Source organism: Ammospiza nelsoni, chromosome 5, assembly GCF_027579445.1.
Source record: "Ammospiza nelsoni isolate bAmmNel1 chromosome 5, bAmmNel1.pri, whole genome shotgun sequence".
Taxonomy (NCBI): Eukaryota; Metazoa; Chordata; class Aves; order Passeriformes; family Passerellidae; genus Ammospiza; species Ammospiza nelsoni.
The window spans coordinates 65,947,544-65,967,428 of NC_080637.1; the positions used below are offsets into that span (position 1 = coordinate 65,947,544).

At 39.8% G+C, this 19,885-nt stretch overlaps 1 protein-coding gene across 1 annotated transcript in view; it reads right to left on the bottom strand.

The window, feature by feature from the left end:
* CCDC91 (coiled-coil domain containing 91) overlaps positions 1-19,187 on the bottom strand; it is a 112,399-nt gene extending 93,212 nt beyond the window's left edge. The window contains exon 1 of the mRNA XM_059472159.1: positions 19,110-19,187. The gene's annotated coding sequence lies outside the window, so the exon portion shown is untranslated. The remainder of the gene's footprint in view (positions 1-19,109) is intronic.
* Positions 19,188-19,885: the final 698 nt, after the last annotated feature.

Sequence of the window (19,885 nt, forward strand, 5' to 3'; positions counted from 1 at the left end):
CAAAATTACAGAGTCATAGAAATTATGGTTGGAAAAGACACAGTAGGTCATCCAGCCCAGGTCATTTCCAAAACATTGCAGTTCTCAGACAGCCATGTCCTAAAAGGCTTGAGAAGCCCTCCAGTCACATGCCATGAAAGGAAGGAAACTTTCCACGGACAAGGAATATGCAAGCCACTGAATTTTGAGAAGGTTTTATCAACAAGCTTGAATCCACCAAATGGAACAGTGAATTCTGCCAAAATTCAGACCAGCAGGTCATCCAACCCAAGCTCCAGCTCAAAGCAGGGTCAACACTGCATTTCAATGCTCAAGGCTTTCTCCTGCATGGCTGGTAAGGCTGCATGATGGATTTATTCAGAAGCTCACAAGATTTCCTGTGCCAAATCCAGTCACCAAAGCCTGGCCAGCAGCTTAAAACAGCTCATGAGAACTTTGTGAAATGTGCTTACCTAACACACACACCAAAAGCATGTTTTTATACACAGGAAGATCAAGAGCCCTTACCAAGAAATAAGGCAGAAAAATGTAAGCTGGGGGAAAAAAGCTTTTCTATTCCAACAGTTAGGGGGAGAAAGAACATTGTAATCCCACCAGAAATCCTGGTATTCTTCATATGCAAAAGGCAGAAGTGGTGGAAACACCAAATGGTGAATTAGGAAGAATTTCTCATTCACATCCACCTCTGATAAGTGAGAATTCAAATTAATCAAGTTTTGATAACCTAAATTTGCCTAGGTAATAGAGATCTGATTCTGCCAGGTACAATCAAGTGACTTCTGTACAACCTGGCCTGTAAGTCTGAGCTTGAGGCCGAATTTTGTACATTTTAGTGGAACAACTGACAGAATATACAGCTTTTGTTTTGTCAGAATGGTGTGTGTGGAGCCCTGAGGGTGGGGCTGCTGCATCTGTATTTCTGGCAGACCCCAGGGTAACTTCCTATCTGTGACAAACCTATCAGTTTTACTTTCATTCCTATATTTCCTAAATGCCTCATCTAATGTGTTCAGTCCAGGATAGGCTTATTAGTTGTTCCTTGACAGGACACTATATAGGCAACAGCCTTTGAAGAATAAATCTTTGGCCAAAACTGCAGGTTCCAAAAAGTCTACTCAGGATAAGCATGAGATGTAAAAAAAAATAAAATTAAATAAAATAAAGAAAACAAAAAGAAAAAAAAAAAACAATAAAACAAAACTAAAAAGACATCATTTAGAAAGCATGTACAGTGGCAATACCTTTGTGATAAAGAGCAGGGGAGATGACAAATTTTTGTATCACCAAGATCTAACTAGCTCACATGCACTTTTCCCCATGGCATTCACCAAAACTCCAAGTATTCCTTACAAATTTTAAAATTCAGGAACAAACTTCCTTCTTTTTATCCGGCTGATACAGGCTTTCCTCCTGCTCTATACGAATTACAGCTGCAGGATAAGCATTTGGGCATCTTAAGAACTTATAATAGTATAACTAAGCCATTAATTGGAAGGTCTTTTCTAACCTAAATTATTCTCTGATTTCACTACCAGTACTGGACTCAATAATCACTTAGTACATTACTTAATGTTAAAACTTTTCTAATAGAAAAAAAACCCAAAAAACCCAAAAAAGCCAGCAGTTGCACACCCATCTATTTTGCAGTAGTAGTTGCTTATATTACAATTTATTCCATTCAAATTTATGGTATTTTTAAGAAAATATTAAAGCCTGGCCCATTGTAATGAATTTTCTTCCACAGCCCAAATAATGCAGCTCAACATTAAAGTAATCACAATTTAGTTTGCAAAGTCTTTCAGGACAACTCATACAACCCAACCTGAAAGCAAGGCCAGCTCTGGCACTGCCTAAAGCCACACACAGTCAAGCTCAGAATATCTGCAAGGTCTGAGACTTTGGTGTAAGATGCAGCAGCAAGCCAAGCACTGGAGAAAACACCCTGAGAATTTCCTTTTCCTATTCACATTTCAGGTCTACCCATTGATCCATTTATTCTGAAGAGTTTCCAGAAGGTTTCAATGCTTAGAGATGAGAACAGCGAAGGAGGAAAAGGGAAAAGGGAAAGGGGAAAAGGGAAAGGGGAAAGGGGAAAGGGGGAAAGGGGAAAGGGGAAAGGGGAAAGGAAAAGGAAAAGGAAAAGGAAAAGGAAAAGGAAAAGGAAAAGGAAAAGGAAAAGGAAAAGGAAAAGGAAAAGGAAAAGGAAAAGGAAAAGGAAAAGGAAAAGGAAAAGGAAAAGGAAAAGGAAAAGGAAAAGGAAAAGGAAAAGGAAAAGGAAAAGGAAAAGGAAAAGGAAAAGGAAAAGGAAAAGGAAAAGGAAAAGGAAAAGGAAAAGGAAAAGGAAAAGGAAAAAACTTTTTTTAACCACTTAGTCCTGTTGTCAGGAGACCCCCTGAAGTGAAAGATCCAGATCCTGCAAAAAGCTTGTAAGATTCCATATGCTATGACGCAATGTTCCACACCTAGCATCACCAATAATTTTGAAATAACTCTACTTTCACATGCCAATGCTGCAACAAAACAGTTACAGAAAAAGCTGTAGCATTTGTATCAGCTTCATGTAGCAAGACCATTTTACACAATTTGTAAGACTTCCATAACTGCCTTTCCCAATGTTAAAAGCCTTTTTAGGAGGAAAAAGAACCACATTGTATAAATAAACATCTCAGCTTCATACAGCCTTTATGAAAGAAACTTGAATAATCGTTAGAAATAATATTCTCATCTTCAAGATGCTGAATTTGTATGAGAAAAAAAACCTCAGAAACTCCACAAAAATTGCTATTAAGACAATCTACAAAATCGATTCCGCAAAAATTTGTGGTTTAGAATTTGAGGGCACTATTCTTCAGCATATAGCTTTTGGCTTTTTTAAACAGTGAGCAAAGCACGAAAAAAACAATGAAGTCCATTTCACTTCTATAGTTCAAACTCAACCACACAAAAAGAAATTAAGAGTTCTACTTTTACCCATAAGAGAAAAATGAGCTCTGAGAGCTCCTACAGAGAGGGCAAGTACTGGTTTTTAAATTCACTTATGACATAGGAGGAGGGAAACAAAACAACCCACAGCACCACAGCCTTGTGTGGAAAACATATTCAAGAACTGTCAATTTCTCAACCATATCCTAGAAGAAACTAACAGAGAAAATTGGGAAACCCATGTTCCATGAAATTTCCCCCAACTTAGACAATCATCTACTTAAAAAATACCAGCTTCTTCTCTCTAGATATTCAAAGATGGTTTCAAGTAATACATTACCTACTCCAGCAGAATTATTAAAATACGGTATTATTGAGCATATTTCAATACCTGCAGAACCTATCTTTCCCAAGACTTAATTCTAACAATTTCAGGAACTCAAGGATTAGTGCTTCAGTCTTCACCTTCTTAAATCTTCAGTCTTCTCTATAATTGGTTTCTTGTGACCAGAACATGGAAAGGCTAGTTTTTGCTTTATAAATCACACAGTTAACCATTTTTCACATTTCTCTATTGGCCTTCTCTAAGCTTACCCTATCACAAATATCCTTTTACTTCAAAAGCCACATTTTTACAAAATGCACATAAACTTCTGCGAGAACTCTGGCAAAGTGGATACAATTCAAACATACTGTGCTTTGGAGGAAATCCCTTTTCTTTCACCAAGCCTTCTCCCGACCCACCTCCAAAAAAAATCTCAGAAAGCAGCTTGAATTAAACTGGAATTAAACATTTGTGTTAAGTACAGCCAGGCAATATGTATAATTAATCAACATCAAGTCCAGAACAATAATCTCTGAAACCTAATTCAGACTGATGATAATCAGAAGGTCTGGAATTTAGTTCGTATTCTACAACAACAAAACACCAACAACAACAAAAAAAAAAAAAAAAAAAAAAGAGAAAGGTGAGAAAAGCCTGACTTGTCACGTCCTAATTAGGACACAAAGATCAGACACCATGAGTCCCACAAATGCTTGAGAAAAAGTGACCATGGTAGACTAAAAACTGTCTTACTTAAAGTATTCTAATTTTACTGGAACCCATAAATTGAACACAGACCTCTAAAAGACAGAGCAAGGCTGTTCTCAGAGCTGCACTGGGATTAGAACAAAACCCTTGGGACAGAACTTGGAATAGTGAAAATTGTGACCAGATATTGGAAAGGGCTGCCCACAAACATGTTGGACCTGAGAATAATCACAAGGAATTACCCTGAAGAAGTACCCTGCCACAGAGAATCATTCCTGAGGATAATCACAAAGAATTTGACTGGACATGGCCCTCACCCACCTGTTCTAACCAGATCTGCTTTACACAGTGGTTTGGATTAGAAAACTTCCAAATGGTCCAAAAACTTCCAAAAATTCCAAACTTTCAATCCTTCCATGGATGGTCTATGTTGCAATGTATTCACTTTAATCCACAACAGTACCATTAAAAAAAAAAAAGTGAATTCACTTTTGACATTGTTCTTCAGCTGAGCCGTACTTGTAACTACCAACATCTGTCCAAGACCATTTATGACTGGGTTTGCTGATGACAGAAGAACCAACCTCAAGAAAGGAGCATGAAAGGGAAAGAGTAGCCCTAGAATCTTCAGTGCTGTATGAGGAATAAAAGGAGTGAAAGCCTAATGAAATAGGGAGCCCACAGGGAAGATGGAGACAGACTATTGACAAGGACTCGGAGTGACAGGACAAAGGAGAATGGCTTCACACTGACAGAGAGCAGGTTTAGATGGGATATCAGGAAGAAATTGTTCCCTGTGAGGGTGCTGAGGCCCTGGCACAGGGTGCCCAGAGCAGCTGTGGCTGCCCCAGCCCTGGCAGTGCCCAAGGCCAGGCTGGACAGGGCTTGGAGAAACCTGGGATAGTGGAAGGTGTCCCTGCCCATGGCAGGGGTTGGAAATGAATGAGCTTTGACATCACTTCCAACCCATGATCTTATGTTTCTAAGAAATATTTTCATCATGAGTTCAAAGAAAACATATCTTACAGAAATGTTTCATGAAAAAGGCTGAGGTGAACTTTTGGCATTAAGGAAAAAATATCCCCACAAGAAAGCAAAACTGCACGGGGATGCTTCTTCTTTGGAAGCAATAAATTACTTTGTAAATTAATTAACTTATTCAAAACCTTTCCTAGGAATCATTAAATGGTACAATTCGATCATGAACATGGCAAGACAATTACAAATAACAACTCTTTTTCCCAAAAAGAAAAGTCTAGCGCTTCCTAATGAACCAGTGGCTCTTTGAGCCAGGTTCAGTAGTCTCAGCCTTTACCTTCCTCTCAGCCTCTGAACAGACACAGTGCTTTGCAATTCAGGGCTTCCCTCTCAAGAGAAGAGCTGATACCAGTTCCAGAATTTCATACAACCAGTCACTCCAACTATATGCTTGATTTTTCTACTGTGATTTAGGAACACAATCTTTTTACTCAGAAGCAAATAGAGGATACAGAAATACCTCCTGTTAAGAGTTTGGGAATGCCCGAACAAACTGTGGCCTTTCTTCTACAGTTCATGTCTGATAAACTAAAGAAATGGAGGGTTTAAAAGCAAAAAGAAAGGGTCACATGTTTCAAATGCATTCCCACTTAAAATATTATTGAGCTTCAAGAACTCAGACTGAACCTGAAATTCTCCTGCTTCTCCATGTTAATAAGCAGCATTAGCAAATGCAATGAATATTTTTACCTGCAAATCACAGTAATGTGCTTTAACAGAACTTAAAAAGAGGTGTCTGCACAATAGAGAAGCTTTCCAAGAGTAAAAGGCACCAAGTTCTGCCTCAAGGGAACTTTGTCACAGAACAGGTATGTGAAAATAGAAGGTTTGACACAATCTTAGTAACAGTAAAGAGCATCACCGCAACACAATTTAATGTAACAACATGTCAAACAAAAATCTAGGTCTTTGAATGCATGCTCGTATGGATGTGTGGTAACTTGCACTAATAAATGTCATTAATGTTATGAAAAGAGTGCTCAAGACCTTTCACATTAAAAAGGAATATATGCTTCACAGGAAAATAAAAAGTAGAAAAAAACAACTAAACGAAACCAAACCCAGGGTAATACCAGGTTTTGGCACAATGCAGTACCTAGGAAAATCTGGTGCTGAGTGAATCACTTATTCTAAAAACCAACACTCCTTCACAAGAAGAAGAATCTTTGAAGTAAAAAAAGAAAAAAAAAAAAAAAACCAAGAAAAAAAACCTTTAAAAATTCTGTAGATCATCTTGTCATGCACTTAAAAATGAGGCTTTTTTCTCTTATTAAAAGTAAAAAACAAAACCAAAAGAACCCAAAGAACCAAAAACCTCCACAAAATCAGCATCACATCGTAAGATAGGATTATACTAAAGAAATACATTATTTAAGATACGATTGTACTAAATAAAAATACACAGCATTATTTTATCATTCCTCTATGTCTCCCAATGAACTGGAAGACTCACTTTTCCAATTAATAAAACAACTCTCCTCAGCTTCCTCCAAATCCTGAAAGCACAGCACCTCTCACAGGGAAAGGTACTCATTTCAGGCAAGAAACAAGACACTAATCTATTTCTCTGACATTATGACATTATGTCTCAGATTTTCAAGTCTTTCTGATTTTATAGGAGTCAGTTGCTGGTCTTGAAAAAGAAAACCTTAAATAACACTAATAATATCCATTTTGCCCCAATCACCAATTAGAAATTCCGATTTTATGGAAGTTTAATGCAAAAATTAAATACAACACAACTGATCATTAAAAAAACCCCTTTTAATCCTTTGTTTGCAAGCTCTAGCTATACTGTTAGAAGCAGATCAAGGCCAGATATTACCCTCCCACACAGAAAGAAGAATGTATCATCACTGCACCTTTTGCTCCCTTTATTAATGCTTAAAAAGAAGACTTGATGACTTTCTGTTCACATATTAAGCAGAATAACTTGATTTTCCCTGCTCTCCAAAGAGATGGTCCAGCTCATGAAGAAGCAACTTGCGATGTGACTTAAAATTCCTTTTCATATGACTCTTATGAAGCAAACTGGAGAGGTTTCACATTGTCCAACTCCCAACTCATAAACAAGTAAAATCAAAATGCTAATGTACTTTCCAACAGAAAACACTGCTGCCAGAATGTCTGTGCACATTATCTTTCCTTTTTTCATCTTCGTTTTTGGTCTGCTCCTAAGCGTGCAACGCAACACTTTCCATCACATGACCTTTGACCAAATGGATATTATCATAATTGTATGTTCTCTGTTGCAATCAAAAAATATAAAATATTTATTCCTCACAGAAAGGGCTGATTGCCAACAATGCCTTTGTAATATGCTGAGGGAGCTGCAAGCAGAGATTCCAGATTAGACCAGAGCAAAAACAGGATTTGAGTTCAACACCTACATGCTTTTCTTTTAATCAGATCACAACACTTTAAAGTAATTTATCACTTCAGGTTGATTCTTTATGCCTACTATGCATTTCTAGAATACAGCTCTTCTCTAAGGCCCAAAGCTTTTGACAAAGATTTGTCAGAACTACCAGGCCCCTCTCAGAAAGAGGGAGATGCTTCCTAAAGGGTTCCATACTCAGCAAGTTACTGAGATATTTCCTGAGAGATTCCATACTCAGCAAGGACATTCAAGGACCAATTAAGTGAGGAGGGCACATACCAAGAATATCACACGTCAGTTAACAATGTAGCAAAAATTATTTCTCATTCAAGAAGAGTTAAACTCCCCTCCCAGCCCCAAACAAACAGACAAAACCAAAATGCTTCACATCTTCCCGGTTTAAAAGAAACCAATTGTTCCTCCTCCCAGCTAATTTATTTTAAACCACAATTTTGTAAGTCCTCTAAGACTTTTGCTGAACTGGAAGCAAATGCATGCCTAACAGATATTCATCCTAAAGTGTAAAACTTCCAGGCATGTAGAATACAGGTAGGTACAAGAACAAACGAGTTACAAGTTGTAGTGGACAGTTATTTATACAAGCACACAGTGAAATTAGAAATAATATACTTGAGACTCTATGGAATTATTTAAGGTAACAAGGGCCTTATGTATTCATGGCTTTTGACACCAGCACTGTTTAAAGAGGACTACTGAAATTTATTCAAATTAATATGGCTTCTGGCAATGCTGCGAAAACCAACAGAACCTTTGGGTTCCAAAGTGCAAACTACACGCTACACGTAGAGTGATATCTTTTAACTATGTTAATTACTGGGCAATTACACAGTCTTCAGTCAGCAAAATTCCCAATGAAAACAAGTTCTGCTTGACTAAAGTCAGCAAGAAAAAACTTGAATATCACAACAATAACCATTAGTGCCCTACACTTGCACTCAATAGTAATTAAAAAAAAAAACCCAACTCATTTAGCAATTTAAAGTTTCAGGCGATAACTATAATCTTCTGTAGAGGCTTTGACAAAGAAATGTATGTGAATGGCCAATCTCAAGCTAATCCAGCCATCTTCTAAAATATAAGATTGTAAAAAAAAAATCAACTGAAAAGCTCACAAGTATCCTCCTTCACTCATAATTCATAGGTTATTCCTGTCATCAAATGACTAGTTGCACACTGCACAACTTACACAGAAAATTATTACTGTAAAGCATTTCACTAAATAGCAACAAAGAGAAAACCCTTTTAAATGCCAAAATAATTTTAAGAAATTCAAACCCAGCGCATTTCTTGAGAGCAGCTGCTCAGGAGGGAGCCTGGCTGGCTGGCACCAGAATTCTGACCAGGAGCCTGCCTGTTCTAGTCTGCCTAAGACCAGCACTAAACTCAGCTCCGAGACTGCTGGTCTCCTCTCAGCTTTCCCTCACTTTTTATTTGGTGTGTGGGTTTATAATTCAAACCTTCTGGAGGAACCTGGACTGGATTAATAAGCAAAAACTAATCATTAGCCCCTGCTGTACCAAAGACAATGTCAGTGTTCCATCCTTTGTTAGCTTTACCAACTTCACATGTTCTGCAGTCATGCGGAGTTAAAACAGGTTAAATACAAATAATTTTTAAATGCAATAATTTTTCCATAGGATTCAATGTTGACATAAAATTTAACATAAAAAAATCTTTTTTAAAAAAACCCCATTAAAACCCTCATTTATTAACTAGAGACTCTAATCAGATTATGGTGTATTTTACACCATGAGGAAATTGGAAAGACAACCATTTAAAATCAAAATGCATTCTGTTTTTGCAACAACTTTGTTAACTTTTTTCCTTTTTTTCAATAAAAAAATATTCAAGAATGTTAGAAGGAGAATTATTTCATTTCTGGGTGTGTTTTACATATATTACATCTAGATCATAACTTGTAAAAAGTCATTTACATTTTTGTAACTATTTTTGAGTACTCTTGCAACTCAGTATCCACCTGCTTTACCAAAAATATGTCTTTAATACAATTCACATCACAATAACTCAATAAACTAACCTCTTCCATCTTTCCTTAACACACCCTGTAATACATTAAGACAATTTAGCAAGCCAGTATCTTGCAAAAACATTTTGAAATCTTTTACTGATAAGTTCATTTTTAACAGTATTACCTTGGTCCTCTATAAATGAATTACAAAGGTGGTAACTTCTAAAGGTATGCTCTGAAAATACTAGGGATTTACACTACATCATTTCAACTTGCTATAATAAAAAATGAAAAATAAACAAATACAAAACAAAACCCAAAGAAACTAACTTTGCTCAACTGTGAAAATACCACTGAGGCAATACAGGTGTGTGTACCTAGATATAGATATAGATGATATAGATATAGATATATAAAGACAATGAACACACTGATTTTCAGATAGTTAAACAAAAGGATCTATGTATAGCAAAGTCTTCAGGGCACACAGTCAATTTAAATGAAAAAGTTTCCAAATATAATTTGACTCAGTTTTTGAAATTTTCAAGCATGTTAGTTCTTGTCTCTTCTCCACTTAAAGATTCTTAAATCAATATTGTTCTTTCAACCCCAACAAGAGGGCAAGTCAGGAGTTTTTATAAACATTAAAGGCAGTTCATAAGTGTATTTGTAAGGATAATTTAACCAAATCCCAGGTAATTCAATATTGATGGAAGTTAAATTGCTGTATCACACACTTTCTGAGCACTCTTTAATTAGAAAAAGTATTTATGAAAGTCCTAAAGCAGAACCTATTTTTTAGCTCCCAATAATAAATTTCATCTGGTCTCAGAGCATCAGTATCTCATTTTATCATTCATCACACCGTGATTAACCCTAAATTTCTGTAAGCATATTTTTTAAGTGGATTAAACAAAAGTGGTTTTGAAGTTCTCAGTTTCTGAGACCCCTTCCAGAGTCAGTTTACAATGCTACTGTCCATCAGTGCTAAACAACTGAGAATCATTCCAGAGCAAGTTTAGAATGCTACTGTCCATCAGTACTAAACAAATGTGCAGGAACTTTTCCAGAGGAAAAGAAAAAAAAAAAGAAAAAAGGGGAAAGGGGGCAGAAATTTTGGGTAAAAATCAGAGGAAAGGTGACCAGGGCAGATATTTCAGTGGGAGTGTGTTACAGCCCACCCAACCAGTATGGAGATAGATGAAATATTCTCTAAAGGACTTGAAGTCTCACAATTGCTGGCCCTTTTAGTTGGTGTCTGCCAGAAATCCAACCCAGCAGAGGGACTGCAAGAAGGGCATGAGGTTCCGCAGGGAGGAATTCAGGGGGGCCCAAGCCTAACTAAAACTTAGTTAGGCTCAAGCCTAACTAAAACTTAACCTGGCTACCACCATAAAAGACAATACAAAAATGATTTTATAAATACAACAACAAGAAAAGGAGGGCTAAATCTCCATCCTCACTATTATTTTCCACTGGATGCAGTGGAAAATAATAGTGAGGAAGAATGAGGAAAAGGCTGAGGTACTTAGTGCTGTCTTGGCCTCAGTCTTTGTAGCAAGACCAGGTGTCCCCAGGGTAGCCAGCCCTGAGAGGGAGCAGAATGAACCCCACATTCCAGAAGATGATGCTGCTGTGCCTCTCACACACACACAGATCCACAGGGCTGGCTGGGATCCACCTGAGGGTGCTGGGCAAGCTGCTGAGAGAGCCACAGAGCCATTTCCAACCATGCACCAGCAGTCCTGGCTATTTAGCAGTTGTTGGCTGGACATTAGAAAGCATTCCTCCCACCTACCAACAGAGAGGAAAGGAGGATCTGACCTGATCTCCTGCGACAAGGTGACCCACATTTTGGATCAGGGAAAGGCTTTGGATTTTTTTATGTGGACTTTAGTAGAACTTATCTTTTTCCAATGTCTTCACCTGGAGAAACTGGCTGCTCCTGGCTTGAACTTGTGCACTCTTTGCTGGGTAAAATAAATGGCTGAGTAAAATAAATGGCTGGGTGAACAGGTCCAGAGAGTTGTGAACAGAGTGGCTGAGGAAGCTGGGAATGTTTGGTCTGGAGAAAAGGATTCTTGGGGGGGATGTTCTAGCTCTCCACAACTCAGGAGAATTCAGCCAGATGGGGGTCAGGCTCTGCTCCCAGGGAACAAGGGACAGGAAAAGGGGAAAGAGCGTCAAGCTTCACCAGGAGATGTTTAGATGGAATATTGGGGAAAAATCTTCCACAAAAGGGTGGTCAAGCACTGGAAAAGGCTGCCCAGGGCAGTGGTGGAGCCACCAACCCTGGAGGCATTTAAAAGATGTGGATGTGGCACCTGGGGACAGGGGTTAGGGGTGAACTTGGCAGTGTGAGGTTAATGGTTGGACCCAACTATCTTGAAGGTCTTTTCCAACCTTAACAATTCCATGATTTCAAACTAAATACAACTTTTCTTCAGTCTGTAGTGGATCAGGCCAAGATACTGATTTTTCACTGTGGCAGTTTGTGAACTAAAAGCAAGCTGACTGTGGTATGTGCATCGTGTGGAAACCTCTTCAGAAACTCACACTATTTCAGAAGCTGCACCCCATGGAAAGTCCTTTTAAAAGCTTAACTGGCAAATGCATGCTAAAATATTTTGGTTTCCATCTAAATCTACACTAAATTCCAATCCTCAGAGACAGGATTTCCACTTTATTTCTCTCTATACACACACACTAAGCTCAAGAACTGTAACACAGTAATGTGTTGTTAAAATTTTGAAAAAAGTAATCCTAGCACAAAGAACTTTACTGTAGGTCTCTCTTCCTCAGAAATTTTTTAAAAATCCGAAACATTACTGTGTTCTGCAATAAACAGAAGATACTTATATGAAAACATAGGTATTTATTAGAAATGGACACTAAAACCAATTCAAAGCAATTCCATCTTTCTGTAAACCCACCTCAAGATAAAAAAATTCTAGCAGTGGGTTCTGGCTAAGTATTTAGGAATAAAGAACTACAAGACCAAGTTTTTGCAACAATGCACAGAATATTGGATAGCTCTTACCTGCATTCACTTTATTCAGAAACCTTAAGGAGACACAGAATAAACACTAAGGAAACACAGAATGAATTCATAACATTTAGTACCTCTATTTACAATCTAACAGAAGTTTAGATAACAAAATAATTTCTAAACCTTTGGAAGTTTTGTATTGCTAATATTTAAATTTGATGTGGAATCATTTCACTTGAATATAAACACCTGGGAAGGAGACAACAAAATTACTTATGAGCTTCTAACTTTAAGGCTTATAACGTTGTTACAAAGAATCCTTTCATAATATTGTATATTGAGATCAAATTGCTTATGAATTGATGTAATGGATTGTTAGTTTCTGCTTCCCAGACAAAGGGGGTTTGTACAGCTGGGCTTTTAAATGTTAAACTACTTCCAGCACTAGGTTAGCTCCTGTTTTGCTGCAGGAGATTATATTTTCTTTTTGAGAGCATGGTTATTAACTGATGAAGCATCTCTAAACCTGTTCACCTTCTTCCAGATTTCTTCTGGCTCCAGTTGATGTGCCCAAAAGCACATGTGTACCAGCAAGGATGTCTACAGCAGTGATTTTCTTGAAATGTCCACAGCTTAGGGCAAGCATCTGTCATCCCTTTCAGCTCGTATTTATTCAATATCCTCTCCCACAGCTGCATCCCCTCCCCAGAGTGCTCACAGAACAGAATAGCTCCAGCTACAACAGACCTACAACAACCATCTGGTCCATCAGCCTGAGCCCTCACCAAAAGTCAGAGCACATTAGGAAGGGCATTTTCCAAGTGCCTCTGGGACATGGACGTGCCTGGGGCACCGACCTGGGAGCCTCTGCCCTGCCTGGCCACCCTCACAGAGGGACCCCTAAGCCTCCCTCTCTCCAAACTGGACAGACCCAAAGTTTGTCTGGCTGCTCCTCACAGGACATGCCTTCTATCATATCTGTACTGAAGTATGGAATTTCCACTCCATTTTCATACACACTCGCCGTCACTTGAAAGAGATGATTGTTATTTGTGAATTTTTCATCTTCTACTCAGATCAAAAGACGCAGTGGATTGCCATTTGTGAATTTTTCATCTTCTACTCAGATCAAGAGATGCAGTGCTTTGGTGTGGCTGTGCTGAGAGCTCGCATGAATGTCATGGTTATAACCACAGTGTAATTCTCCAGCATGTACAGAAACAAAACCCAATCAGCCAGCATGCTCAAACACTGATAGCAATGTCCCTGAGAACTTATTTTCTGTAAATAACACAGCACATTAAGTCCCTTTTTAAAGTCCTTTGTTGAAGGAAAAGCAACAGCTCTAGTAACAGACCCTAGGCTACAGCTTGAGGTTACTAGTTTGCACACTGGAATAATTTGAGTTTGGATGTTTTGCCCTTCAAAATGTGCTTGTACACCCTTAATACTTCATTTCCAAAGATACCAAGTTTTAAATGCTGTCAGCCCTTATGCCAGATTCCAACTATACTCCTGCAAGCAATCTACCCTCCAGCAGAGATTGCTTTGATTGATCTGCTACAGCCAGAGGAAAGATGAAGATAAGCAAAAGTCTCCATTTGGAACCACCTCTGCTACCAGAGAGGTAAAAATTTAAATTACATTTAATTTAATCAAAACTAAATATTTTAATTACTTTTCCTCAAAGGAAACAAACAGCTCCAACCATTACTGTTGCACAGGCATCTAAAACCAATTTATGTACATGCACAAAAATTTGCCATCTTTTCCAGGACTGCACTAAAATGAGAGGAATATTCCTGGAGTCTATGGAAGAATGGGTCTAGATGGGTCTTTGGAAGAATGGGTCTGAACCTGACCTATGTTTCACTGCAAGTGAAGACTTGCCTGACTATTTCATATTTGAGTATTATGATGCCATATGTTATCAGATAAAGAGGTTCAAATTTGGTCCTTTCATCAAGGAAAATGCTGAATACATGAAAACTCTACATTCTAAAACTTACCACAGTTGTTCATGGAAGCCCTAAAAATCAAGATTTAGCCCTATATCATTTTCACTGAGTGGAAGGTTTTTAAAGACCTCAGAGTTCAACAAACTGCCTGAGATTTTACGTCTTTTTATTCCTTGTACTAAACTAGCACTATAATTTAGACATGCTTGATTTTCTTAAAACTAAAACTTAAGAATTTTTGCAAATATAACACAAGACATATTTTTAAGCTAAATCCAAATTCTTCTCTGAAAGACATTCAAATGAATGAATTTTTATCATTCCAATGACAAATACAAAAACCTGCTTTTCTCTTATTGGCATTATGTAGGTATGAGAACTATTTCTCTTTCTGAGGATCTAAAATAACTTTATATATGCCCATTCCTCTAGCTGTGATTCAAAGGATGAGAACATTTACTAGGCAGTGTCTGTAACAAGGTGATCACAGGAAATTTCAGCCTCATGAGTGCCAACAAACTTAAGGCAGACACAGATGCCACATAAATCTGATGGGAAACTGCAGAAAAACTCAATAAAAATTTCATCCCTGAAAACCACTTGAGGAACATCCATTGCCACTTGTATGTGTAAGTAAAAAAAACTTAATTCACTTTTTCCTAATTCAGAAAGTCCTCTGTGATTACTTAGAAAGAAATTTATGGGTGCATAATTCTGTTTCTCCACCCACTCCCTAGAATGGAATTTACAATTTTAATGGTTTAATTGAAAGAGTGGACAGAACCCCCAGAATTCATTTCAGTCACACCTAAAATAAATCTGCCAACTGAACAATGAAAAGGAAAAAAGCCTGCTATGTCAGACAAGCAAAATTCTTCACACTGGTCAATCCCAACTCTTCAGGATAAAGTAATATAAATCCTACTGCATACCAAGAAAGTTTAGATAATATAATTCTACATTAAGAAAATTACAAAGCACTTGATTTTTATGTGTAAAAATAATACTACTTCTGAAGACTCAGGTCTAGAGAGCAGATACCTTTGCTTAAAGGATGCAAAGTAATGAGAGAAGATTAGGTTTGCAAGAGGCTTTATCAGAAAAGATAAATCCAACCTTCAAATTTAAGGTATTTATTTCTACTAACACTAGCAGGGGTTATTTCCACATAATTCTCAAGTCTTTAGAAGTATGAGGTAGAAAAAAGAAAAACAAGTCCTGTACTTTGAACTTCTGATGTATTCTTGCATTGATAAATATCAAAGTAACGAAGTAATGAAGCATAACAGATGTCAAAATACAGTGCCTGAAAGTCACCTTGAAACACTTTTCAGATGATCTACCACTTACACTGCGCTTAAAAGTAGATTTAGTCCACATGACTTAAAATTTAGAGTCTGTAGCCTGAGACTTGGAGTGTACTGAGGGGAAAGCCCTACACAAAAAGCAAGCAAGCAAGCAAGGAAACAAACAAACAAACAAAACCCAGCTGTAAAAGTTCTGAGTATCAAAACTGGTTTAACAAGATTTTTTCTGTGTCATTACTATAACCAAATTCGTTTTCCTTGAGCAGAAAGAACTTCCCTGTAAGGGCACTTGAGCATGAAGCACTGGCCAGATATGGACAGCAGCAGATTCTACCACACATGAGGACATGGGGCCCTGCACACACAAACCACACCTCAAGTACCTGAACATGGGCAGGAAGGCACTGTGAACTGTACATTTAAGAACTCACAGAAGGTGTATTTCCATCATACCACAGACCTTTTCCCATTTGGTGTTGCAAGCTTTCCTGGAAGCTGGGTTTCCAGCCAAGCCCTCAGAGAGACACCACGCTTAGGTATCTGTCTCAGTAGCTTCGTAAAGATTTGAGGAGTTATTGCCCTTAAGATTGCAATCCAACTGTTCCTCTGGAGCAGAAATATGCTTCATAGCATAACTGCATCTTGGCATCTCTCAATCTGTGTGGTTGCCATTAGCCTGACACCAGAGAAACAGCTAACAGTACCCAGACAGCAGATACTCCTCACCAAGCTCTGGCAGTAGCTGCGTCACTTGGAAAGAAATGCGAAGGAGCTGCCCCAACAGCCCATGGCTGTTTTCAAAGATGTGCAGAAAACAGTCAAGGAGCTCCTAATCAACTGCAAAAGGACTAAAACTGCACTGGGAGTTCTAGTGAGGCATGGTCTGATCACTGTACCTCCAAATCCTCACGGAGGTTTTTGTGTGAATACAATAGAAGCAAATGTGTCATCTGGTATGCTCAGTTTTCAACCACTCCAGGTAGAATCAAACTGGTAGGAAGCTTTAATTATAACAATGGTCAGAGAGAGATCTGGATGAAAACAAATCCAAAGGCAACAGACCCCATTTTAATGCCAATTGTCTCAATCTGGTGTGCACATGACCCACCCACCCCCTCAGCTGAGCTAAAACACCATCTCAGCTTCAGTGTCTCAGACCAACAGCAAAAACTGTTACTGGTGGATCAATTCACAGACACACTGAGGCACAGAGCACAGAAACTTATCTCCTGTATTTAATTGTCTTCAAAATACACTTAAGAATCTCTTTAAGAAGCTGTTAAAAAAGGCTCTGGGATTATCTACCATTCATTGAGCTTCCAAGCATCACCTGTTTGAACAGTACTGTGGTTTTTTTCTTTCAGATCCTACCAGCATGAGGGTCACTACTGCACTCAACAGACACTGTCTGCCCTGCAGTCTGTGTTTGAGGATGGTCAGCAGTCTGCTTCCAGAACTAGCGAGTGAGAAACTGATAGCCCCTGAAGGAAAAACAAGGAAGTAATTACAACACTTGCATCAATATTTACTCTAGACAGTCAAGCCATGGATGTGGAGGCACTCAGATCATGGTCATTTATTCAAAAAATACACATGGAAGAATAAAATCTAAAGAACAGAAAGGCAAACAGCCAGGGAGTGCTGAGAACAAAAACTATCAAGCAGCTCTACTGGAACAGGTGTTCAAGAACTGTGACAAACACTACTCTTAATTCCACCAAAATGCTGCAGTAACGTGGCAAAAGATGCATTCACAGTGTGCAATTGACTGGCAAAAAGAATTGCCAGGAGAGAAAAGAAAAACTGTTTATGAAATAAACTAGAGTCTACTGACAAGAACCAAAGCTTCAGGCAGGGCTCAGCATGACAATGTCCCAGAGCAGAAGGGTAGGCTCGGGCATTGAGGAATCAAGAGGACACAGATCAGAAGCCGCAAAACTCCTAAAATATTTAAAGACCGGATTTACAGAAAGTGGTTTAGATGCCTGAAGATTCTGAGAGATTTTCAGGAGTACTTCAACACCTAACTCCATTTACAGTAGCAGACACTAGGTGCCCACGCACCTCTGAAAAATCATGCAGGATATTTCACAACTGAAAGATTCTGGACAATGCTTGAAAATTTGGCCATGTACAGTTTGGCTTTGGAAGCAGATGAACAAAGAACTCATAGCCAGGATTTCCAAACCTCTGGGCTAGAGAACTACTCCAAGGGTTCTCCCCTTGACAGGGACACCAATTTTCTGGTGCAAGAGAGGGAAAACACAGGGAAGGAAGGCAGGCCCCTGCTGCTCCTCTGAACTAATTCTAAAATCCCTTTGGTAGCGATCCTTATGCCCTGTGAAAAATGCATGTATTTTATAATTGGCTTTTCGCAAATATTAAAATGAATATTATATGTGTTGTGTTAGAAAGTAATGCTGTATTAATTCTCTTAAGTAGTGTGTTAAATATAGTTTCAGGTTATAAAAAATGTTAAAATAGAAACTATGCTATGTAGGATACTTTTTTAAAAGGACTCGCAGCGAGATATCAGGCAGAGGACACCGAAATCTTTTAGAGAAAAAGAATGTATTGCCCTCTTATCAGAAGAAAGAAACTTCTTCCCGCCTTGAAGGCGCTGTCAGGATTCTGATGGAAGTTGTTGATGACCAGACAGAATCCTGTGTTTGAATGGAATTTATGCATCATGTATGAGATGTATGAATATGCAACAGGCTGTTGTTTTTAAGGGTTAATCCTTTGTTAACGGGTGTCGTTTTTCGGGCTTGTGCTGCCCAGAAAAAGGTACCCGGACATCCGTAACTCTTTGTCTCTATTGTCTCATATTGTCCTAATTCAATCTGTCAAAATTATTATTACTCTACTTTATTCCTATTTTTATAACTACTTTATTAAACTTTTACAATTTTAAAAACAAGTGATCGGCGTTTTTCACGTTCCCCATCATTAAGGGCATCACCAGCGCCTCACACGCTGTCAGTGCTGCGGCACAGGGAGCCTCCACAGGGCAGGCAGGTGAGGGGGCAGATGAAGGAAAGAGAAGGCAGGTGCAAGTAGGAAAAGGCAGGAAAGGGCAGGAGAAGGCAGGTGGAGACAGGTGAGGGCAAGTGAAGGCAGATGGAAGCAGGTGGAGGCAGGAGGGAACAGATGAAGCTGCAGCAGCTGGAGGCAGGAGAATGGCGGCAGGTGGAGCCGGACCTCGAAGGGCCCATCCCTGCGGCCACACTCCGGCCGGGTTCTGCCGCCCGCTAGGCCAGCGCAGCTCCTGGCTGTGACCCGGGACTGCCAGGGCTCGGACCCGGCTCGGGCCGGGGCTGGCAGGGCTCGGATCCAGCCGGGACCATCCCTGCTCCTGCCCCGGCCCGTCCCCGCTCCCCGCCGGCGCGGCCTCACCCGGATGTGGATCCGGCCGCCCCCCCGCTCCCCGCGGCCGAGGTCACCTTGATGCCTCCGAGCGGAATTGTCTGTCCCCAGGCTGGGCTGTCTCACCTTGTGTAAACGCAACTGATGGCGTCAGATAACTTCTACAATACGGGTTGCTTAATGAAGGAAACAACCTTGTGTTTGTAGCATTGCGTAAGATTGCATCACCGGATAAATATGCATTAGGTAGGCGGAGAGCGTGGATTAGATAGGCGGGTCCACCGTGTGTGTTTTGCTTTACAAAAGATTGCGAGTTGTTACCACCTGAGCGTGGTTTGTGGAAAGTCCCACTGTGCGCCCTTTGGAGAATAAACAGAATTCATTCTGTAAACTCTCTAGGCTGCTGTGTTTGTGTTTAGGGAGCTCTTGAATTAGGGAACAGCCCCCGCAGCGCCGGGCGCTGCTGCTCTGCTCATCTCGGCCGGGCTCGGGGCCGCCCCCGCCGCTCGCTGATCCTGCCGGGCAGGGCTGGAATCACGGCTGGAATCAATCACAGCTGGCTGAAATCACGGCTGGAATCAACCCCGGCATCACCCCCGACCCTCGATGGAACCTCTGCCCCTTGCCCTTTGGTTCCCGGACCGTGTTTGCTCACCCAGCCCGACTGTGGGTTCGGTGAGTGGCAGAGCACCAGCGGTGTCTCTTCAGTGTCACCCCAGAATCCCCTCAGGAATCCTGAGGGTTGGAAGGGTCCTCTGGAGACCATCCAGTCCAACCTCTGTGCCAGGACAGGGTCAGGCAGAGCAGGTGGCACAGAGGTGGGTTTGGAATGTCTCCAGGGTGGGAGTATCCACACCCTCCCTGGGCAGCTGTCCCAGTGCTCTGCTACCCTCAATGGGAAG